This window comes from Hyla sarda, chromosome 3, assembly GCF_029499605.1.
Source record: "Hyla sarda isolate aHylSar1 chromosome 3, aHylSar1.hap1, whole genome shotgun sequence".
Classification (NCBI taxonomy): domain Eukaryota; kingdom Metazoa; phylum Chordata; class Amphibia; order Anura; family Hylidae; genus Hyla; species Hyla sarda.
This window is the reverse complement of record NC_079191.1, coordinates 286,553,022-286,574,329: the sequence shown is the minus strand read 5'-3', so window position 1 is coordinate 286,574,329 and position 21,308 is coordinate 286,553,022. Positions and strand designations below refer to the sequence as shown.

The following is a 21,308-nucleotide window of genomic DNA, read 5'->3' as shown; positions in this document are numbered from 1 at the left end:
AGCCCATCGTATGTTGAAGGCAGCATCGACATATGATGCTGCTGTGTGTCGGGGCCATCGTACAAACAGCTATCTGACAGCGCTGACAACTTCAGTAACTGACAGATCATTGTATAATGTGCCCCGTGTGCCCCGTTCTGCCTCCTGTTACTCACATGCTGTCCTGCTAACTCACACAGGCTTCCACTGTGAGCTCCGTGTAAGCCCCGCCCCCCCAGTGCAGCAATAGCCAATAGCCTGGAGCATCTTGCTGCAGGCATCCAATGAGCTGCCCTCCCCTTCCTTTCCTATAGAGCTGTAGTAGGCTGGATGGTAATGGAGGACATTCTGTCCCCCTGAAGGTATTTAAAGAACTGTACAGTACTGTATGCGATGTCACACATCACATACAATACATATACATACAATACACCCCATACATCAATGTTTCCCTATCAGTGTGCCTCCAGCTGTTGCAAAACTATAACTCCCAGCATGCCCAGACAGTCAATGGCTGTACATGCATGCTGGGAGTTGTAGTTGTGCAACAGCTGGAGGCACCCTGGTTTGTTAAACACTCCCCATACACTCCACATACAATGGTCATCCAAGAACCAATTAGCAGTTTCCCATAGAGATATGTATTCAACATACAATGGTTCCAGGGCCCAGAACCAATTACCATTTTTACATAGACATATGTACTCGACATATGATGGTTTCAACATATGATGGTTCTCCTGGAACCAATTAATATCATATGTTGAGGGACCACTGTAATAAGGTAAATAGTTCCAAATGCAATCTAAGTTGCAATGAAAAAGGTCATCAACAATATTATAAACTATTAGCATCTGCCACTGTTTACCCAAAGAGAATACTATATGACACAAATGTACTAACACATTTTATTTCTGAAACCTATTCAATATATATGATGGTTAAAGTTGAAATATAACCATAGTAATATAACAAAAATATAAAAGACAATTGAAAAGAAGAAAAAGGAAAAAAAATGGTAAAACCCAGTGACGGCAACATAAACTATATTTTCTGATGTTACACTTTTCTTTGATTATTGCACGCAATTTTTCTCCTGCAGAGAAATTAGTTATTATATCATTGCTTTCCCTATTGTCACATAACTTTAGTGTGTTTAGCACTTTAATGATACAATATATTTCTGTATGGTTTCTAGGAGAGGGGGTTCATGGCCCCTCCCTAGGGTTGTGCTCAGGCTCCTAGTGAGCCAATTTTAATTGTTTTTATATATTTCATGCACAAGTGCATTATCTCTAATGTTTACAGAATATGTGTTGTATAATAAAGTTTTGTTTACTATTATAATTCTGGTGTGCTGCTATTTCAGTGTTGATTTTTGTGTTTCTGAATTTGGTTTCATTATTACTGAGTAGCACTAGTACTTTATGGGTTTTGTGTGGATTGAGCCCCACTCCTCTTTTCTCTATAGACTTCAGCAGAAAAATGACATCAAAGTGTTCATATTTATCATAGGTATCTGGGAGGTGTTTGCTGCATTATATTCCCTTATTTAATGCATTCCAGTCATAGCTTACTACAATAAGAACACAATGTTATCACACATTACTATTTACATTTGCTGACACGAGCATAACCATTAAAGTATGTACTTAAATGATGTTTAGACGTTCCCCAACTGAAACCATACCATCGATCAAAACCACACCCAAGTCCCCAAAGACATTTTGCTTTGTTCTGAAGTCGGTGTGGAACTTCTTAACATGCACTAACTATACAAGTGTGTAACATAATTCTCTAATGATTTTTATTTGTTAATACAAATAAAGGCAGATGACAAAAGAAAGTCATTACATGTTTATATAACAATAATATATTAGTATAGAAAATATTAGTACACTGCTCAAAAAAATAAAGGGAACACTAAGATAACACATCCTAGATCTGAATGAATGAACTAATCATATGAAATACTTTCATCTTTACATAGTTGAATGTGCTGGCAACAAGATCAAACAAAAAATTATCAATGGAAATCAAATTTATCAACCCATGGAGGTCTGGATATGGAGTCACACTCAAAATCAAAATGGAAAACCACACTACAGGCTGATCCAACTTTCATGTAATGTCCTTAAAACAAGTAAAAATGAGGCTCCGTAGTGTGTGTGTGGCCTCAACGTGCCCGTATGACCTCCCTACAATGCCTGGGCATGCTCCTGATTAGGTGGCAGATGGTCTCCTGAGGGATGTCCTCCCAGACCTGGACTAAAGCATCCGCCAACTCCTGGACAGTCTGTGGTGCAACGTGGCATTGGTGGATGGAGTGAGACATGACGTCCCAGATGTGCTCAATCGGATTCAGGTCTGGGGAACGGGCGGGCCAGTCCATAGCATCAATGCCTTTCTCTTGCAGGAACTGCTGACACGCTCCAGCCACATGAGGTCTAGCACTGTCTTGCATTAGGAAGAACCCAGGGACAACCGCAAAACCATTTGGTCTCACAAGGGGTCTGAGGATCTCATCTCGGTACCTAATGGCAGGCAGGCTACCTCTGGCAAGCACATGCAGGGCTGTTCTGCCCCCCAAAGAAATGCCACACCATTACAGACCCACCGCCAAACCGGTCATGCTGGAGGATGTTGCAGACAGCAGAACATTCTCCACTGCGTCTCCAGACACTGTCCAATCTATCACATGTGCTCAGTGTGAACCTGCTTTCATCTGTGAAGAGCACAGGGCGCCAGTGGTGAATTTGCCAATCTTGGAGTTTTCTGGCAAATGCCAAACATCCTGAACAGTTTTGGGCTGTAAGCACAACCCCCACCTGTGGACATTGGGCCCTCATACCAACCTCATGGAGTCTGTTTCTGACCGTTTGAGTGGACAAATGCACATTTGTGGCCTGCTGGAGGTCATTTTGCAGGGCTCCGGCAGTGCTCTTCCTTGCACAAAGGCAGAGGTAGCGGTCCTGCTGCTGAGTTGTTGCCATCCTACGGCCTCCTCCATGTCTCCTGATGTACTGGCCTGTCTCCTGGTAGCGCCTCCATGCTCTGGACACTACACTGACAGACACAGCAAACCTTCTTACCACAGCTCGCATTGATGTGCCATCCTGGATGAGCTGTGCCTGAGCCACATGTGTGGGTTGTTGATTTCGTCTCATGCTACCACTAGAGTGAAAGCAACAAAAGTGACCAAAACCTCAGCCAGGAAGCATAGGACTGAGAAGTGGTCTGTGGTCACCACCTGGAGAACCGCTCTTTTATTGGTGGTGTCTTGCTTATTGCCTATAATTTCCACATGTTGTCTGTTCCATTTGCACAACAGCATGAGAAATTGATTGTCAATCAGTGTTGCTTCCTGAGTGGACAGTGTGATTTCACAGAAGTGTGATTGACTTGGAGTTACATTGTGTTGTTTAAGTGTTCCCTTTATTTTTTGAGCAGTGTATTTAACTCAAATGGCTATATTGATCCAAGTAACTTACACTTGCATTACATTTAGGAAACATTTTAGATCATCAACAGTAGGGTTAAAAAGTTGCTCTGTACATCACTTGCATTATCTGGAGTACAATATTGTTACAGTGTAGATTACATGAAATCCAATATATAGAGTTTTCACTGGTTTGACACCACCACATGTCATCTCTCTACTATCTACAATACACTACAATCTACAATACTTTTTCACGCTTTTAATGTGAATTCACGCAGGAGGTTTCTGTCGCTGCAAATCAGCTTCATTTATCTGATCAAAGTTATTTTTGGTAAAAAGCACATGGATTTTTGAAAGCTCTATTCAGTTGAATGAGACAGTTGTAAAAATTTCTGTAACAAACCTGCAGCATGTGAATTCCGCCTTGGGGATTATTTTATTAATAATTGATTTAGTATTCATTTAACAATACGCATAGTAATGAGCTCATATGTTATTTATGTGGATGTCATTTGAATGTACAGAGGTGTTAAAATGCAATTTAGTATTTAGAAGTTGATATAAAAAAGTAATATATTCCAGAAAGAATGATTGATAACAACTTTATAATCTTTTGTGCGGAAGATCATACTAATAATAGTGATAATAATTATTCTAATGGTTGTTATCATTTTGGTAATAAAAGTAGAGATCCAGGAAAGCATTACTCATTACTTGCTGTCACATTATATTTTAAAAGAATAAAACAAGATTTCTGCACTAAGAAACCTTACATTTCTTCATATCATTTATAATCTGCCTCTTTTCGCACCAATGCAGAGAGCAATGAACAAAATGTTGATGTCATTGATATATAGAAAGTTGGTCAGCATGTAGTCTTTAACAACTTATGAACTGACCTCGTAAAGCGTGCTCAGCTATCAGAAGCCGGCACCCACAGTTAATGCCGGGCATCACCAATTGGGCCGATGTCTGGACTTAACCCTTTAGACGCCGCGGTCAAAGTTGATCATGGGTTAACTATCCCGAGAGCTCAGCGGAGCGATGGCCCCATCAGCTGAGTGGACGGCGGGAGGGCCCTTGCTTGCATAGGAACCTTTAGCTGGCTGAAGCAGCAAAGCACTGATAACACTGATCAATGATATGCTATAACATAGCATTGATCAGTATATGCAATCAGAAGATTAAATGTCATAGTCCCCTATAGGAACTAAAAAAAAAAAAAAATGTAAAAAAAAAAAACTGTTAATAAAAGTGAATTAACCCCTTCCTAATAAAAGTTTGAATCCCCTTTTCTAAATAAAATAATGTAATAAAAAATCAAAATAATCACATGTGGTACCGCCGCTTGCGTAAATGCCCGAACTATTAAAATATAAGGTTAGTTAAACCACACGGTGGATGGCGTACACGTAAAAAAAAAACTACAAAAGTCTGAAACTGCAATTTTTTGATCACTTCATATACCATAAAAAAATAACAAAAAACCGAAGTCCCATCAAAAAGTCCGATCATAAGTAGAAACGGAAGCCCCCAAAAGTTACAAGTTTTTTTTATACAGTGGACAAAATGTTTTTTGTTTACAGTGGGGCAAAAAAGTATTTATTCACCCACCAATTGTGCAAGTTCTCCCACTGTAAAAGATGAGAGAGGCCTGTAATTTTCATCATAGGTATACGTCAACTATAAGAGACCTAATGAGAAGAAAAAAATCCACAAAATCACATTGTCTGATTTTTTAAAGAATTTTTTTGCAAATTATGGTGGAAAATAAGTATTTGGTCACCTACAAACAAGCAAGATTGCTGTCTCTCACAGACCTGCAACTTCTTCTTTAAGAGTCTCCTCTTTCCTCCACTTGTTACCTGTATTAATTGCACCCGTTTGAACTTGTTATCAGTATAAAAGACACCTGTTCACAACCTCAAACAGTCACACTCCAAACTCCACTATGGCCAAGACCAAAGAGCTGTCAAAGGACACCAGAAACCCAAATTGTAGACCTGCACCAGGCTGGGAAGAATTAATCTGCAATAGGCAAGCAGCTTGGTGTGAAGAAATCAACTGCAGGAGCAATTATTAGAAAATGGAAGACATGCAAGACCACTGATAATCTACCTCGATCTGGGGCTCCACACAAGATCGTGTGTCAAAAAGATCACAAGAATGGTGAGCAAAAATCCCAGAACCACATGGGGGGACCTAGTGAATGACCTGCAGAGAGCTGGCTACCATCAGTAACACACTACACTGCCAGGGACTCAAATCATGCAGTGCCAGACTTGTCCCCATGCTTAAGCCAGTACATGTCTGGGCCCGTCTAAAGTTTGCTAGAGAGCATTTGGACGATTCAAAAGAGTATTGGGAGAATGTCATATGGTAAGATGAAACCAAAGTAGAACTTTTTGGTAAAAACTAAACTCGTTGTGTTTGGAGGAGAAAGAATGCTGAGTTGCATCCAAAGAACACGATACCTACTGTGAAGCATGGGGGTAGAAACATCATTCTTAGGGGCTGTTTTTCTGCAAAGGGACCAGGACGACTAATCCCCGTAGAGGAAAGAATGAATGGGGTCATATATCGTGAAATTTTGAGTGAATACCTCCTTCAATCAGCAAGGGCATTGAAGATGAAATGTGGCTGGGTCTTTCAGCATGACAATGATCCCAAACACACCCCGCCCGAGCAATGAAGCTGTGGCTTCGTACGAAGCGTTTCAAGGTCCTGGAATGGCCTAGCTAGTTTCCAGATCTTACCCCTATAGAAAACCTTTGGAGGGAGTTGAAAGTCCGTGTTGCCCAATGACAGACCCAAAATATCACTGCTCTAGAGGAGATCTGCATGGAGGAATGGGCCAAAATACCAGCAACAGTGTGTGAAAACCTTGTGAAGACTTAGAGAAAACATTTGACCCCTATCATTGCCAACAAAGGGTATATAACAAAGTATTGAGATTAACTTTTGCTATTAACCAAATATTTATTTTCCACTATAATTTGCAAATAAATTCTTTAAAAATCAGACAATGTGATTTTATGGATTTTTTTTTCTCATTATGTCTCTCATAGTGGAGGTATATCTATGATGAAAATTACAGGCCTCTCTCATCTTTTTAAGTGGGAGAACTTGCACAATTGGTGGCTGACTAAATACTTTTTTTGCCCCACTATATATGATATTTTGGTAAAAGTTTTCTTAAATCATACAACAACTTGCATCTAATATATTATAACATCATAAATACACAAAAAAAATATGTAACACTGGTGATCTTTATGTTCAGTTATAGAGATTAAGTCATCTTTAAGCTGTAACAGCATGGGAACATCTCTTGCTTTAAGTGTTGACATTTTCTTTATATACTAGATTTCAGCTTTTTATAAACCATATATCATTCTGCACTACATGTCTCTGAAGGAATATAAATGACTATTTCAGACAGATGAATATGGAATTTAACATACATGCCTCATCAGAAGACTTATTGTGGAGATATTCTCTCCTACCACTGTATTCAGGGTAGACCAGGCTATGTGTACACAGCTGTGCCATGCAGGGCTGTATCACAAGAGAAATTTTACAGAGTTACCATCCTTTTGCCTCTTAAGTGCATCCACTATTCAATACATGGAAAACATGGAATGCTATGACCTGCAGCCCATGAGGTCCTAGAAATTAGACAGAGGCTAGCATGACGTAGTGACATAAACGCACCTGCCTACACCAGGCCATGTACAGTACAGAAGAGAGAATGCTGCTAAGGATAACAAAGAAAAGCAGCCACATACTCTACTCAGCAGTTTACTGTATTTTATACTGACTGACCCACATGTCCTAACAAAGGGAAAGAACACTTGCTGACTATGACTACTGTTAGCAAATGTGTTTTCCTGACAGATCAGTGCTATGGCAGCAGAGCCGGACCAAGACATTGTGCTGCCTGGATCTAAGAGTGAAATGCTGCTTCAGTTCTGTACTTTGTGGTATTGGGGGTGCTATTCAAGTAAATAGGAGCTGTGCAGCAGTAACACGGCACCTCATCTACCATAACGTATATGATAATATCAGGTTTTTAGTTTTTTTTGTGAACGTTTTGTACAGGGCCCTCTCTGCTTCTGTACCAATCTTTCTAATTCACTGTATTAGCTCATTTTGCAATACTATGTGTGCATTCATGCATTTCATTTCACTTTATTTCATATGTTCCTCTCTGTAAAATTAAATGGTCAAAAACAAATAATAATGATAGTAATACTTTACAATGTATGTCATTATGACATACCTAGGGAACATAGCCCTGTGGTCCTAGAACAATAGTCTTTGTTGGCAATCAAGGGTTAAACTGTCAGGATTGGAGGTTTCTCTGATCACAACCATTACAGAAAGGCAACTGTCATTCACAGCTGCTCATATGAACTGAATCCTGAAGGCAATAATGTGCTATAATTGCACCCAACCTACACCCAATCATAATCTGGTGGTAGAGTATAAGAAGGGGTTAAAACACAATTGCATGTGCCTTTATATTCTGATCCATGTACTTGCAAACCAGACTTCAATAAAATATTCCTTCTTTATTTGCCCAATATCCAATTCAATGATATCTGGTGAGACTTGTACCATTTCCTATAGTTAGGCAGAGTATTCTATTCTCAGGGTTTAAACTATGAGCATATATAATGTGACTCCAATAGTACTCAGCTAATAAAATATTTACTTTTTAATTTTCAGTTCCCATTTGTCTGGTACCAGTCGTATGAGTGCTGTCAAATTTATAGCGGGTCAAAGCAAGCACTGATTTTCTGAAATGTACTACAGGAAATACTGTTTTATTTCCATGCTACTTAGCTCTGGTAATGATGCATAAAGCAGATCTTATTTGCATGGAAATTCTTGCAATAGAAGAAGGGCAACAATATCTAGTAAAAAGATGTTTTTCTGACAAGAACAAGGAAGCAAAATAGACAGACTCCAAGTTTTTGTTTTTATAGAGATCATTATGATACTGCAGTTTAGAATATGCAGACACCTCATCACAACATATGACGATAAAAGTGTTGCTCCTAATAATAACAACCTTGAATGATATTCCATAACATACTAAATATTTTGGTACTTTACAAAAACTTGTTTAGAAATATGTATGCGCTACGTGTAAATCCTTTATTGCTGCAGCTAAAAAGAGCTGTTTTACTAACAGATTGTAACTGTTATAATGTATTATATAACGATTAATTATATTATAATAACAATTAAAATTACAATCTAACAAAGAACTGATAAATCACTTGACACTTTTTTTTCTTACTTTTCTTTGGAGCTGGTGCCACTATAAGAAATACAGTCATCCCTTTAGTTACATGATTAAAGGGGTTATGTGGCTTAAAACTTAAAAATTAAAAAGCACAGGCTTTCCTCCTGCCACTCCCCTGATGCCTCCGGTATCGTTCCCCCTTCCTCAGGTGTGGTCCTCTTCTGGTTGCTGGGGGTCAGCCTGTTGGACTGTCGCTCAACTACAGCAATTTCTCACCTCATCCAGTGATAGACTGAGCAGCAAAATGACATATTGGGCACCAGGAAGCTTAATACATCACACACTATCACTGGCAACTAGAAACAGCATTGCACTGGAGAAAGAGGCAGGATGAGGCATCTGTAATGATGGGGAGTAAGTTTACATTTATTTTTTTTCTTTAATGCAGGCAATTTGACAAGTTTTTTCTTAAAAAAAAAAGTTTAAAGCCACAAAACCCTTTAATGGGTTCCAGAAAAACCACTGGAAGTTGAAAATGTTGTATCTTTAGAGTAAAACTCTATGGAAAACTAGTAACTGGTTCTGTAGCCCCGAAAATGTAAACCCAATATAGGAAAAATTTACATTAAAGAAAAAATGAGCAGATAACTAATGGAGATTAGAAAAATATTTACATATAAATGTCAGTAATAGCTGCTTGATGCTACAAATAGCTTTATACATAGAGGGCATAGGCTCCTTCATGGTCACCACACCGGGTGGGCAAAGGATCTGCTTATCCTGACACAAGTAAAGAGCAGTACAGAACATGAAGCACTATACCATACTGTAGAGAAGTGCTGCTACGTAGTCAATCAGTACATGCATTCAGTTATACACGGGTTTTACCAATGAAATGCTCACTCTGCGTGGAGGGATCTTCCAGCAATTCCCACGGCCTTGGATTCAAACTGTATGTTGCACTGTATGTCGAGTACAATGGTCAAGAAAAGACCACTGCATAGGGTAACCTGAGGCCAAGGATGTAACTACAGGGGGTTCAGAGAGAGCCAAGCATAAGGTCTCTCTTTCCTATAGGAGTAGACCAGTGCTATAAGTGAAGCATTATAGCTGGGGGGCCCTGTAACAGTTTTTGAATTGGCACTCAGCCTCTTCAAGTTATGCCACTGCCTGAGGCCATTATAATTGAAGGACCACTGTATATTTAAACATATCTGACAATAAATGTCTATTATAAGTGATTATTATCAAAATTGTTATGTGCTGGGGTTTTTGGTGCTTTTTTGCCTTGACAAATGCAGGACTGAATCCAAACAAAAGGACTAGATTTGCAAAGTATGCATGAACAATGCATTGCAGCACATCGAGTGCCTACAAGTCTGTATTGTTGACACCGCTGCATGGTGCACCTGTAAGATACTGTACTTTCCTAGAAGCATCATTTTACAGAAGAATATTTCCATATAAAGTCTTTTATACACTATAAAATCAAAAGCATACTGAAGTAGAGGACGGTCCCATAGCAGGCTATGGATGCTATATTATGAACCTGTACAGTAGTCTTCAAACTCCTTTTATTTCAGGAATAAAAAAAAATGACTTAAAGCTAGTCTCCAAATTGCTGCTGCTTGGAAGCAAATCGAAATAGAACGCTGTATTTTGGATTTGTTATTTATAAAATGTAATTCTGTGCGAAAGATGTGCCTCATTTAGTAATTTACTGAAAATAGATGGTGGGGCTTAACCAGGATGTGTGCGGCATCCTGCAGCCCCATAGCTTTGCTATCATTTACTATAAGTCACATATCTAAATATATATTCTATTGTGATATGGTAGCGCATGTAGAACAAGTCCTTTCTTATATCACCTGTAAAAAATGTACAGTCTGTCATAAGAACCACAATATATACTGTAATATTTTTTTCAACAATTGTTTTACCTATCTTGTGTTATCCACTAATGTTCAAAACAATGAAGGAACGTAAAAAAATGCAATTTCCATTTCCCCATGATGATCTAGTTGTACTAAATATTTCTAACAAGTCTTGAATTTTTACAAAGAAAGTGATAATAAAATCCATTTTCTGCAAATGTATATACAGTTCAACGGGAGCATTGAGCTGAAAATTGCAATAGTCTCTGGCATTTACATGAAAAATCTAATAACTCAAGCTGCCTACAAAATGTTATTCTTGATATTGCCAATAGGTTGAGATTGGGATAGGATAGGGCATAGCTGCTACAATTTTCACTGCTTTTGAAAGGTTCTTTGAAGTTGAAAGAAAAAGTCTCTCCATGTTGTCACAAAAAAAAAAAAAAAAAAAGGAAAACAAAATCTTAGGAACCTCTAAAAGCCAAACAAGTATTTTTTTGTCAATTTACATAACACTTGTGGGACATCATTAGAATTGGTGCACTATAAGGCTATCTTCCCACACAACTTATTTCTGGTGTTTTTTTAGACCTGAAAAACCACCAGAAAAATTGCCAGGACTGCCACTGCTATTTGCAGTTTTTCTGAAGTTTTTATCATGTGTATGGAAATACTATTTTTTTAACCTGTGCAGCGCAACTTAATGCTTTTATCAAGCTGGGCATGCTGGTTTACTGTTGAGATTGCAAATTTTTTGTATATTGACAGAAAAGTCACAGAAGTGCAACTTATCTCCTTTTTTGCTGGACAGGCACATAGGACTCAACCCAGCTAGAAGTTACAGTAAACCAGTGATTCATAAACATCACTTGTTTACTGTATGTTCTTGTTAGGCGGGAGGTAAAGAATGTATACCTCCTGTCCAGCCTGAGCTACACCCGCAGCTGTATAGCTGTGGGCACAGCTCAGCCCCTAGGAACTGGGACTCCCTTCAGTATAATAACAGAAGTATAGGATCCGGTACAGTGTACAGTGTACAGTGCAGCATTATAAATCGGTGTATATTGTATGGCCGGCTTAGTTAAGTTGTAATGCTACTCATCATTACTTACCTCCGTAGATGTTGGGACTTTGCGACAAAAAACACCATAGTCTAAACATGCCGCTTTTTTGGGAAACATCCAGTGCTCTCAAAAACACCCAAAAGCAGGGAAAAATGGCAACCCCCAAAACACAAGGTGTTTTATATTTCTCTTTTGACTGTCTGTCAACATATGGTGGCAGCCTTTTTTGGGACCCCCCCCCCCCCAAGTTATGGCCTTTTTTGGGCCCCCCCCAAAAAATATACAAGTATAAAAGCGAGCCTAAGGCTGGATTCGCACAGTATTTTGGTCTTTTTAGCCAAAAACAGGAGTGGATCCAAAACACAGAAAAAGGTGCAAATCTATGCATTATAGTTTTCTCTGTATCCTAAAGAACTAATCAAAATGATTACCAAAATATTATTTGTGAATTCTGCCTAAATGCATGTGTTGCACTAACTCTGGTCACAGTTATATGGTTAAAAAAATTACTTCAATGGCTGGTTGCTATAGATTAGCAGGTAGTTATGCAATATTGCTTATAAGCAGGACATGTCTGCCCTTCAGGGTGTCTGCATATATATATAAACTTTATGATGTTTTATTCTTACTGGTAATTTATGAATAAATTGACAACAAGATGCAATGTCAAAGAAGCATGCCCCAAGACATTTTTACACAGTAAAACAAGCAAGATGTACAATCATGTATTAATTAGTACTGTACATAAATAAGCATAGATGCTCACAAGGAAAACATGGAGAGAAAACATTATTATATTATCAACAATAGATAATAATAATAATACTATAATGAGGGACTTTTGTCTTCTGAGCTTATTATATGCCAGGTGATATTACTTGTATTAAAGGAAATCTGTCATCAGTATCCCCCGCACTAACCTGTTATACAGGCTTATAGCGCGGATGACACTGATCAAAACGATACTTTCCACGTCCTGATCAGTCACTGCACTCTGCTATAATCCAGCTTTTTGTGGTATGCAAATGAGCTGCTTGGGGCATGGGCACAGCTACGCTTTCCTTGGCACAGTGATGGTGATGTCACCATGCCCAGGGAAGCGAGCATAGCTCCACCCATGTCCCAAGCAGCTCAATAACATAACATAACATGAAAAGTGGAATAATGGTGGAAGGCCGCAACAGATCTGGATGAGATAAGTATAATTTTGATCAGTATCATCCACACTACAAGCCTGTACAACCGGTTAGTGCGGGTGATACCGATGACAGATTTCCTTTAAAGGGGTACTCCTGAAAGGTCAACGTATCCCCTAACTGCTGGGACCTCCCCTGATCTCAAGAATGGACTGCTCAGTCAATTCCTCGCGAGCAGAAACTTATCCCCTGGAGTACCCCTCTAAGTATTTTTGACTATCTTAGATATTGTTGGCAGCTGGAGTACAGTAATTTCTCCTGGCTGGTCATGACAGTAATTTTTTCATGCCCATAATTTATTTTTTTCTTTATAACTGTGCTGTTTAGAAATAAACTTTAAAATTCTAAACTTTTTTTTTTTTACCTAATTTGTACCGATCATAAGAAACATCATGTTTACAGTCCATTTACATTCACTGATGCGTTCAGAATTCTGCTGGTTAATACTAGAATCAGTTGACAATGTTTTGACAGTACAGACACTGAACTAGCAGGGGGCTGATGGAAACTGTGAGACCAGGGCTGAAAAAGAATCCAGCAGAATTCTAAATGCAGCTTTGTATGATAATAGACTATAAAACAGGATGTATCCCGAGGTAGAATTTTCTCACAAGTTTAAATTTAGCTATAAGAATTAGCCCCATTTTCTACCATTGCTTAAAAGAAATACAGAACTGAGACAAATAGAGCAATAAATCATTAGGGTGCTATTTATTAGGATCTTTAGGATGGAATGTTAATATTGTTCATTTTTTTGTGCCATCTATAAATTTATGAACAACTTGACATTGATACTGTACACTGATAACTTATTTATTTTCCTCTAATCCAGTGGTTTTGTTTGTTTTTTAAACATTTACATCAATATTTTTTCTCTTTACTTTTAGTTCAGGACACCTATGGAAAATATCCAGCTGCAGACTCTTCAAAACTAGTTTTCTTGTTTTGTGCATCCTGCTGAATATAGAGATTCTGTTGCAATGCTTCGGCACCAATGTAGAATACGGTTCCAATACATTAGCAAGCTAATGGACCATTCACTAGAAAGACACTACTCTCAGTACCTTTTATAAAAAAGAAAACATTTTATGAGTTTTATGGAAACTATCACATGTCAGCTCCTTTTTTACCATTTAGAAGCTGACAAATAAATAGAATACTGATTTATTTTACTTACAAGAAGAAACAGAACCCGAACATGCATATTTTTTTTATCAGTTCTCCAGTTTTTCCAAGGAAACAGTATAAAGCATCAAGGTTGGATAAATATATATAATCTAGATAAGCCTATATTACATTGCTTTTCAGAGGCATAATGGGAGCTGTATTCTAGTGACTTCTGGCAAGGGATGCTGTCTCTGTGGACAGATGTACCTAATGTTGGCTGATACGTATTGTACCAGTATAAGTGCCTTTTTGTCTTTTGAATACTATTTCAAAAATCTGTCTGAAGCGCTATTGTAAAGTTCTCAAATTCCCACTGAAGATATATTGTAATAGCAGAAACTGTGGACAATAGTCAATCCCAAGACACAAACGTAAACATGTTTGCAAACATGTAGCCTTAATTTAACTATTTGATAACTTCTGGAATATACCTCTGACCCCTCAATGTGAAAATGTGCTATACATTTCTATATTTCCACATAAAACCCATGAAAATATGTGTAGCTGTTTTATGAAGAACTTCAGAAATGTATATTTGTCAAGATTAATTAGAACCAATCTGTTTTTAAAAGCATAAAGAAATTGTCCACAACATAACTCAAATAAATCAATTTGTGAATGTATTTACCCAAAGTGTGAAGATATATAACCACAATCAGATTATAATACACTGCTCAAAAAAATAAAGGGAACACTAAGATAACACATCCTAGATCTGAATGAATGAACTAATCGTATGAAATACTTACGTCTTTACATAGTTGTATGTACTGACAACAAAATCACACAAAAATGATCACTGGAAATAAAATTTATCAACCCATGGAGGTCTGGATATGAAGTCACACTCAAAATCAAAGTGACTACAGGCTGATCCAACTTTGATGTAATGTCCTTAAAACAAGTCAAAATGAGGCTCAGTAGTGTGTGTGGCCTCCACGTGCCTGTATGATCTCCCTACAATGCTTGGGCATGTTCCTGATGAGGTGGCGGATGATCTCCTGAGGGATGTCCTTCCAGACCTGGACTAAAACATCCGCCAACTCCTGGACAATCTGTGGTGCAATGTGGCGTTGGTGGATGGAGCGAGACCCTATGTCCCAGATGTGCTCAATAAGATTCAGGTCTGGGGAACGGACGGGCCAGTCCATAGCATCAATGCCTTCCTCTTGCAGGAACTGCTGACACACTCCAGCCACATGAGGTCTAGCATTGTCTTGAATTAGGAGGAACCCAAGGCAAACTGCACCAACATATGGTCTCACAAGGGGTCTGAGGATCTCATCTCGGTACCTAATGGCAGTAAGGCTACCTCTGGCAACACATGAAGGGCTGTGCGGCCCCCAAAGAAATGCCACCCAACATCATTACTGACCCTCCGCCAAACCGGTCATGCTGAAGGATGTTGCAGGCAGAATGTTCTCCACTGCGTCTCCAGCCTCTGTCATGTCTGTCACATGTACTGAGTGTGAACCTACTTTCATCTGTGAAGAGCACAGGGCACCAGTGGCAAATTTGCCAATCTTCATGTTCTCTGGTAAATGCCAAACGTCCTGCACGGTGTTGGGCTGTAAGCACAACCTCCCCTGTGGATGTCAGGCCCTCATACCACCCTCATGGAGTCTGTTTCTGACCGTTTGAGTGGACACATGCCCATTTGTGGCCTGCTGGAGGTCATTTTGCAGGGCTCTTGCAGTGCTCCTCTTGCGCCTCCTTGCACAAAGGCGGAGGTAGTGGGTCCTGCTGCTGGGTTGTTGCCCTCCGGATGTACTGAAATGTCTCCTGGTAGCGCCTCCATACTCTGGACACTATGCTGACAGACACAGCAAATCTTCTTGCCACAGCTCGCATTGATGTGCCATCCTGGATGAGTTGCACTTGTGCGTCTCATGCTACCACTAGAGTGGAAAGCACCAGCATAATTCAAAAGTGACCAAAAACATCAACCAGGAAGCATAGGAACTGAGAAGTGGTCCGCCCAAGCCCTTTATCAGATGCAGGTAATGCAGTCTTAAGAAAATATCTATTTGAACAAGCAGTGGACAAAATCTATCATGTGTAGTATATTATATAATAAGGATGCTGGATAATTGAAGTGTATACAGTGGCTTAGGCTGGTTATACATTATGCCTTGTTCTTTATGCAATATCATAATTTCTGATTACATCTAGAAGCTTGATGCAGTTATTGTCAAAATATATCTGACATCTTCAGATTGTCCAAATGACCTGTAATGGTGATCACTGAGCTTCTGAGTGAAACTAGAAGTTCAAAAAGTTCATAAGAAATTGTTGTAAATAAAGCACATTTTTATAAGCATCAGTTTTTTTATTTAATCCTACAGTATTTAACTATTTTAAAGCATCTGTGTTTAGCTTTCTTAAATATTTACTTCTCTTCAATACAATGTTGTCACATTTTACATAGAATTCTTACTAGATAGAAAAAAGCCAGCTCATGTTTGTTCCACCCCCACATAACCTTGAGGTTTGTAAATGTCCAAAGACAACCCTCTCTACATACTGCTGGTTTACTAAAAGTGGGTAAAACCATTTACAGGGGTCACTCTCCAATGTAGAAAAGGACATAGACATCTAAGATATGGGGTTTTCCTTGTAATTAACTAGAGGCCTTCTATCAGTACAGTATGTAAAGTATTATAAATAATAAAATGTGTTTACATTGCCAAAAAATTATTATAATCCAGACAAGACAGTTCCATATGAAGTTGGTTCTGTATTAATAAGGAAGATATCAGTTCCCAATGTGGTTAATACATGCAATTCAAGTCAAAGGCCCTGATTTACTAAGAGTGGAGTGTAGTTTTCTTTGTGGGTTTTAAATCCCTACAAGTATTATTCCACTGTATTTACTGTTTCCCTACATTTAGATTTTTTTACACAGGCTCCACCAGATTTTCTGTGGAAACCTTAAATATGTTGTGTTTTTGTGAAAATGTCAGGGACACACCCCTTTTCTGTGACACGCCCCCTTTTCCTGACAGACATGCCCCTTTTTGGGGGTTTTGTCAGTAAAATGGAGAGTTACATAGTTAGTAAGGTCGAAAAAAGACATATGTCCATCAAGTTCAACCAGGGAATTGAAGGGTAGGGGTGTGGCGCGAAATTGGGGAAGGGATGGGATTTTATATTTCTTCATAAGCATTAATGTTATTTTGTTCCAGGAATGTATCTAATCCTGTTTTAAAGCTGTTAATTTTTCCTGCTGTTACCAGTTCCTGAGGTAGACTGTTCCATAAGTTCACAGTTCTCATGGTAAAGAAGGCGTGTCGCCCCTTGAGACTAAACTTTTTCTTATTTAGACAGAGGGAGTGCCCCCTCGTCCTTTGGGGGGGTTTAACCTGGAACATTTTTTCTCCATATTTTTTGTATGGGCCATTAATATACTTATATATGTTTATCATATCCCCCCTTAAACGTCTCTTCTCAAGACTAAACAATTGTAACTCCTTTAATCGCTCCTCATAGCAAAGATGTTCCAGGCCCCATATTAGTTTAGTCGCGCATCTCTGCACCCTTTCCAGCTCCACAGTGTCCCTTTTATGGACAGGTGACCAAAACTGAACAGCATATTCCAGGTGAGGCCGTACCAATGCTTTATAAAGGGGGAATATTATGTCCCTGTTCCTCGAGTCCATGCCTCTTTTTATACATGACAATATCCTGCCAGCTTTGGAAGCAGCAGCCTGACATTGCATGCTATTCTGTAGTCTGTGATCTACAAGTACACCCAGATCCTTCTCTACCAGTGACTCTGCCAGTTTAATCCCCCCTAAGACATACGACGCATGCAGGTTATTAGTACCCAGATGCATAACTTTACATTTATCCACATTGAACCTCATTTGCCAAGTGGATGCCCAGACACTTAGTCTATCCAAGTCATCTTGTAACCTATACACCTCCTCTATAGACTGTACCGTGCTACAAAGCTTGGTGTCATCTGCAAAGATAGAAACAGAGCTGTTAATGCCATCCTCTATATCATTGATAAATAAATTAAACAACAGCGGGCCCAATACAGAACCTTGTTGGTCGGGTTTTTTTTTTTTTTCCATTTCTGGTGCAATGATACAGAATCTGACGCACAACCTGACAAAACTTGTTGGGTTTACAATAGTAAATCAGGGCCAATGTCTTACATATGCTTCAATAAACAGTTCTTTATTTTTAAGTGTGTTAATTTACAAGTGGCATATTTTTCCTCATTAGGGCGATAAAAGCCCTCCTTGTGGAAAGGGGTTATCTTCAAAATACCCATATGATAAGAACAGTTTTCTGGTTAGTCTCAAAACAAGAGCATTGAGACTTACTGCATATCACAAAGAAACACAGACCTGTACTTTTACAGTATAAAATAATACTGTACTTATTGGAATTTGTACAAGCCATCCTTTGCAATTCCCTGCAGAATGTGGTCCTGTAGATGAATTGGCATGTGTTCTATTACTTCTTCATGTTTTTTGTAAGTCACTATTTGCTGACTAGTTCCCCAGTGGTTCAATATCACTTGTTCCTAAGAATGACTATAGTCTGTTGTATTGGTGCAGCATCTGCCTTGTCTCTACTCATTACGAGCGCTTTGGGCAGCTGATAGAATGTAAAAATACAACCAACAGATGTACATGGAGAGCTACAGTAAATTCATAATAAGAGGGGAAAAGAAAGTTGCTGTGTTCTGTAACTGGAATGTAACAAGCACGCGAGCGCTAAATCACAAAGCCAGCATAAACTTTACCATTTTACAGAAGTTTTGCTAGTATTGTAATGTATTAATGATGGTTCTTAGAATAAAGTTATCTGTATCTCAGTCTAAAAAATATTAAATTTTCATCATGTTTTCTTCAGCCTGATCTTTAATATATCTGACATATCTCACCAGTTTGTCTAATTCTCCATGTATTTTTAGTAGATGAAAAGCTTTTAAAAGGCAAGTTCACAGTACATCAGTAATGTTTAGCTTTTATGATATGATAGTCTGTTTAAGATCAGTGACTTTAGGCAAGGTTACAGAGCACTATTAAAGAAAAATGTATAAAGGACTTTCAGTATCCTGAACGTGTACAACTTGTGTAGTGCGGTAAGAAAGTGGAATCATTAAAGCAACCTACTCCCCCTTAAGAAATCTATAACGGTAAAAAAAAAAAAAAAAAGCCCAGAACTATACCAATAAAAACGTCTGATAAGTTTCTATATCATCAAAAGTGATACATTTTGTGGCCTTCATCTGCTATTTATTGCCTCCTCCCATAGACATGAATGGAGCGGGTGTGGCGGCTGTAGTCGCCAGTCATTAGTCGCAGAGCTTGCTCCGTGCATGGATAATTGGGGTGCCGTGCCGGAGAACGCAGGAGTCCCCAGTGGCGGGAACCCCACGATCGGATATGATATGCCATATCCTTCAGATAGGTGATAACATGTTTTTCGTTGGAGTACCCCTTTAATCAGACGGGCAAAAGTTCTCTTACTTATGTGCATCAATGAGCTTGGGCCACTTCTGTAAGGTACTTATCACTACATATACGATCTGTTGTTTTGTGGAAGTTCTGACTCAAATATCTAACCATCCAATGTGGTCCTTCTCAAGGTTGCTCAGAAGCTTATGTGCGCTCCTTTCCCACCACATCATATGTTGCTTAGATCTATTATGGGGTTGCCTTTAAAGCACAGTGCTTGTAAAAATTATTAATGGAGTCTAAAGGCTCCAAAGCTAACTGCTGGCAATGTTTATATGCTACATTGGTGGCAATACATAAACCTAACATAAAGACTTTTGATATCATTTATCATTATATACTGTTATAAAATGTTATATTATCCTAAAATGTCCAGCCTGACAAACCTAATTACATTCTTATACTTGAAGTAACATTTCCTTTTGAATGTATTACATAAAACAGATGGGTGAATTAACTTGCAAGTAATGTATAACTATCTTAAAATAACATTTCTTATAAGTGACAAGGTAACAAACAGAATTTCTTTTTTTAACTCCTACCAGTTGCTTAGCAACTCTTGACGAAAAGTGCTTATTAACCACTGGGATGCTAGAGCAGAATTTATACATACAGGCTATATCAATCTGTCTAAACTGCTGTCTTTTCTATACTCCTAGAAACTACAGATTTACTGAGTCTTTCCTTACTCTAGAAGTGTTTCCTCAGTAATAGTTACAGGACTTCTGATTGACTCGTGCTGTGATTTCATTTGGAGAATTGTCAGAAAACTTCTAAAGTTTATAAAGCATAAGGTTATTTAAGAGCATGGTAAAGCAAATGATACATCCCCAGATGGCATATTTTCTGTGAAAACAGAACAAAAATATCATCCACACACAATAAAAAAAATCATACAAAAGTAGGGAAGTTTTAAAATCAGCAGTTTTAAAATCCACAGCATGAACATACATGGCAGATTTGTTGCTGAATTTGCCACTGACCTCAACGATGCAGTATTGTGTATTTTGCTGCAGGTTTTTAAACATATTAGGGCAGATGTATCAAAACTGTCTGGGACAAAAACGGTCTGATTTTCCCATAGTAACCAAATTACAGCTCAGCTTTAATTTCTAGCTTTAAAGAACATCTGCAGCAAAAAACACTTATCACAGTGTTTGATCGCAGGGTGTCCAAACACTGGGATCCCCCACAATTTCCTGCATGGGGCCACGGCTCTGAAGCGGCTCTCCCATGCAGGAGGCGTGCCAGCCGCAGCATGATACAGAGGCCGATACGCCTCCTCCATGTAACTCTATGGGAGAGGCGGGGAGGTAGCGTCCGTGGCTCCCCGCATCTCCCATAGAACAGTATGGGGGGTGGGGAGGGGGCATAACCGTCGAACTCTCTGGTCGACGCTACATGCATTAGCGCTCACACTGGGACCCTACTGCAATCAAACACTTATCCCCTATCCTGTGGATAGGGGGATAAGTGTTTTCCACTCCAGTTGTCCTGGGGTGCTCCAGTGGGAAAAAAAATTTTTTAAACAAACTGGTGGCAGAAAGTTAAGCAGATTTGTAAATTAGTTCTATTTAAAAATCTTAAGCCTTCAGTACTTTTCAGCTGCTGTCTACTACTTAGGAAGTTCTTTTCTTTGAATGTATTTTCTGTCTGACCACAGTGCTCTCTGCTGACACCTCTGTTAGTTTCAGGAACTGTCCAGAGCAGGAGAGGTTTGCTTGGAGATTTGCTTATGCTCTGGACAGTTCCTGACATGGACAGAGGTGTCAGCAGAGAGCACTGTGGTCAGACAGAAAATAAATTCAAAAAAGAAAAGAACTTCCTCTGGAGCATACAGCAGTTGTTAAGTACT

At 38.9% G+C, this 21,308-nt stretch overlaps 1 protein-coding gene across 4 annotated transcripts in view; it reads right to left on the bottom strand.

The window, feature by feature from the left end:
• PACRG (parkin coregulated) overlaps nt 1-21,308 on the bottom strand; it is a 634,469-nt gene that overhangs the window by 383,261 nt on the left and 229,900 nt on the right. The window lies entirely within an intron of this gene.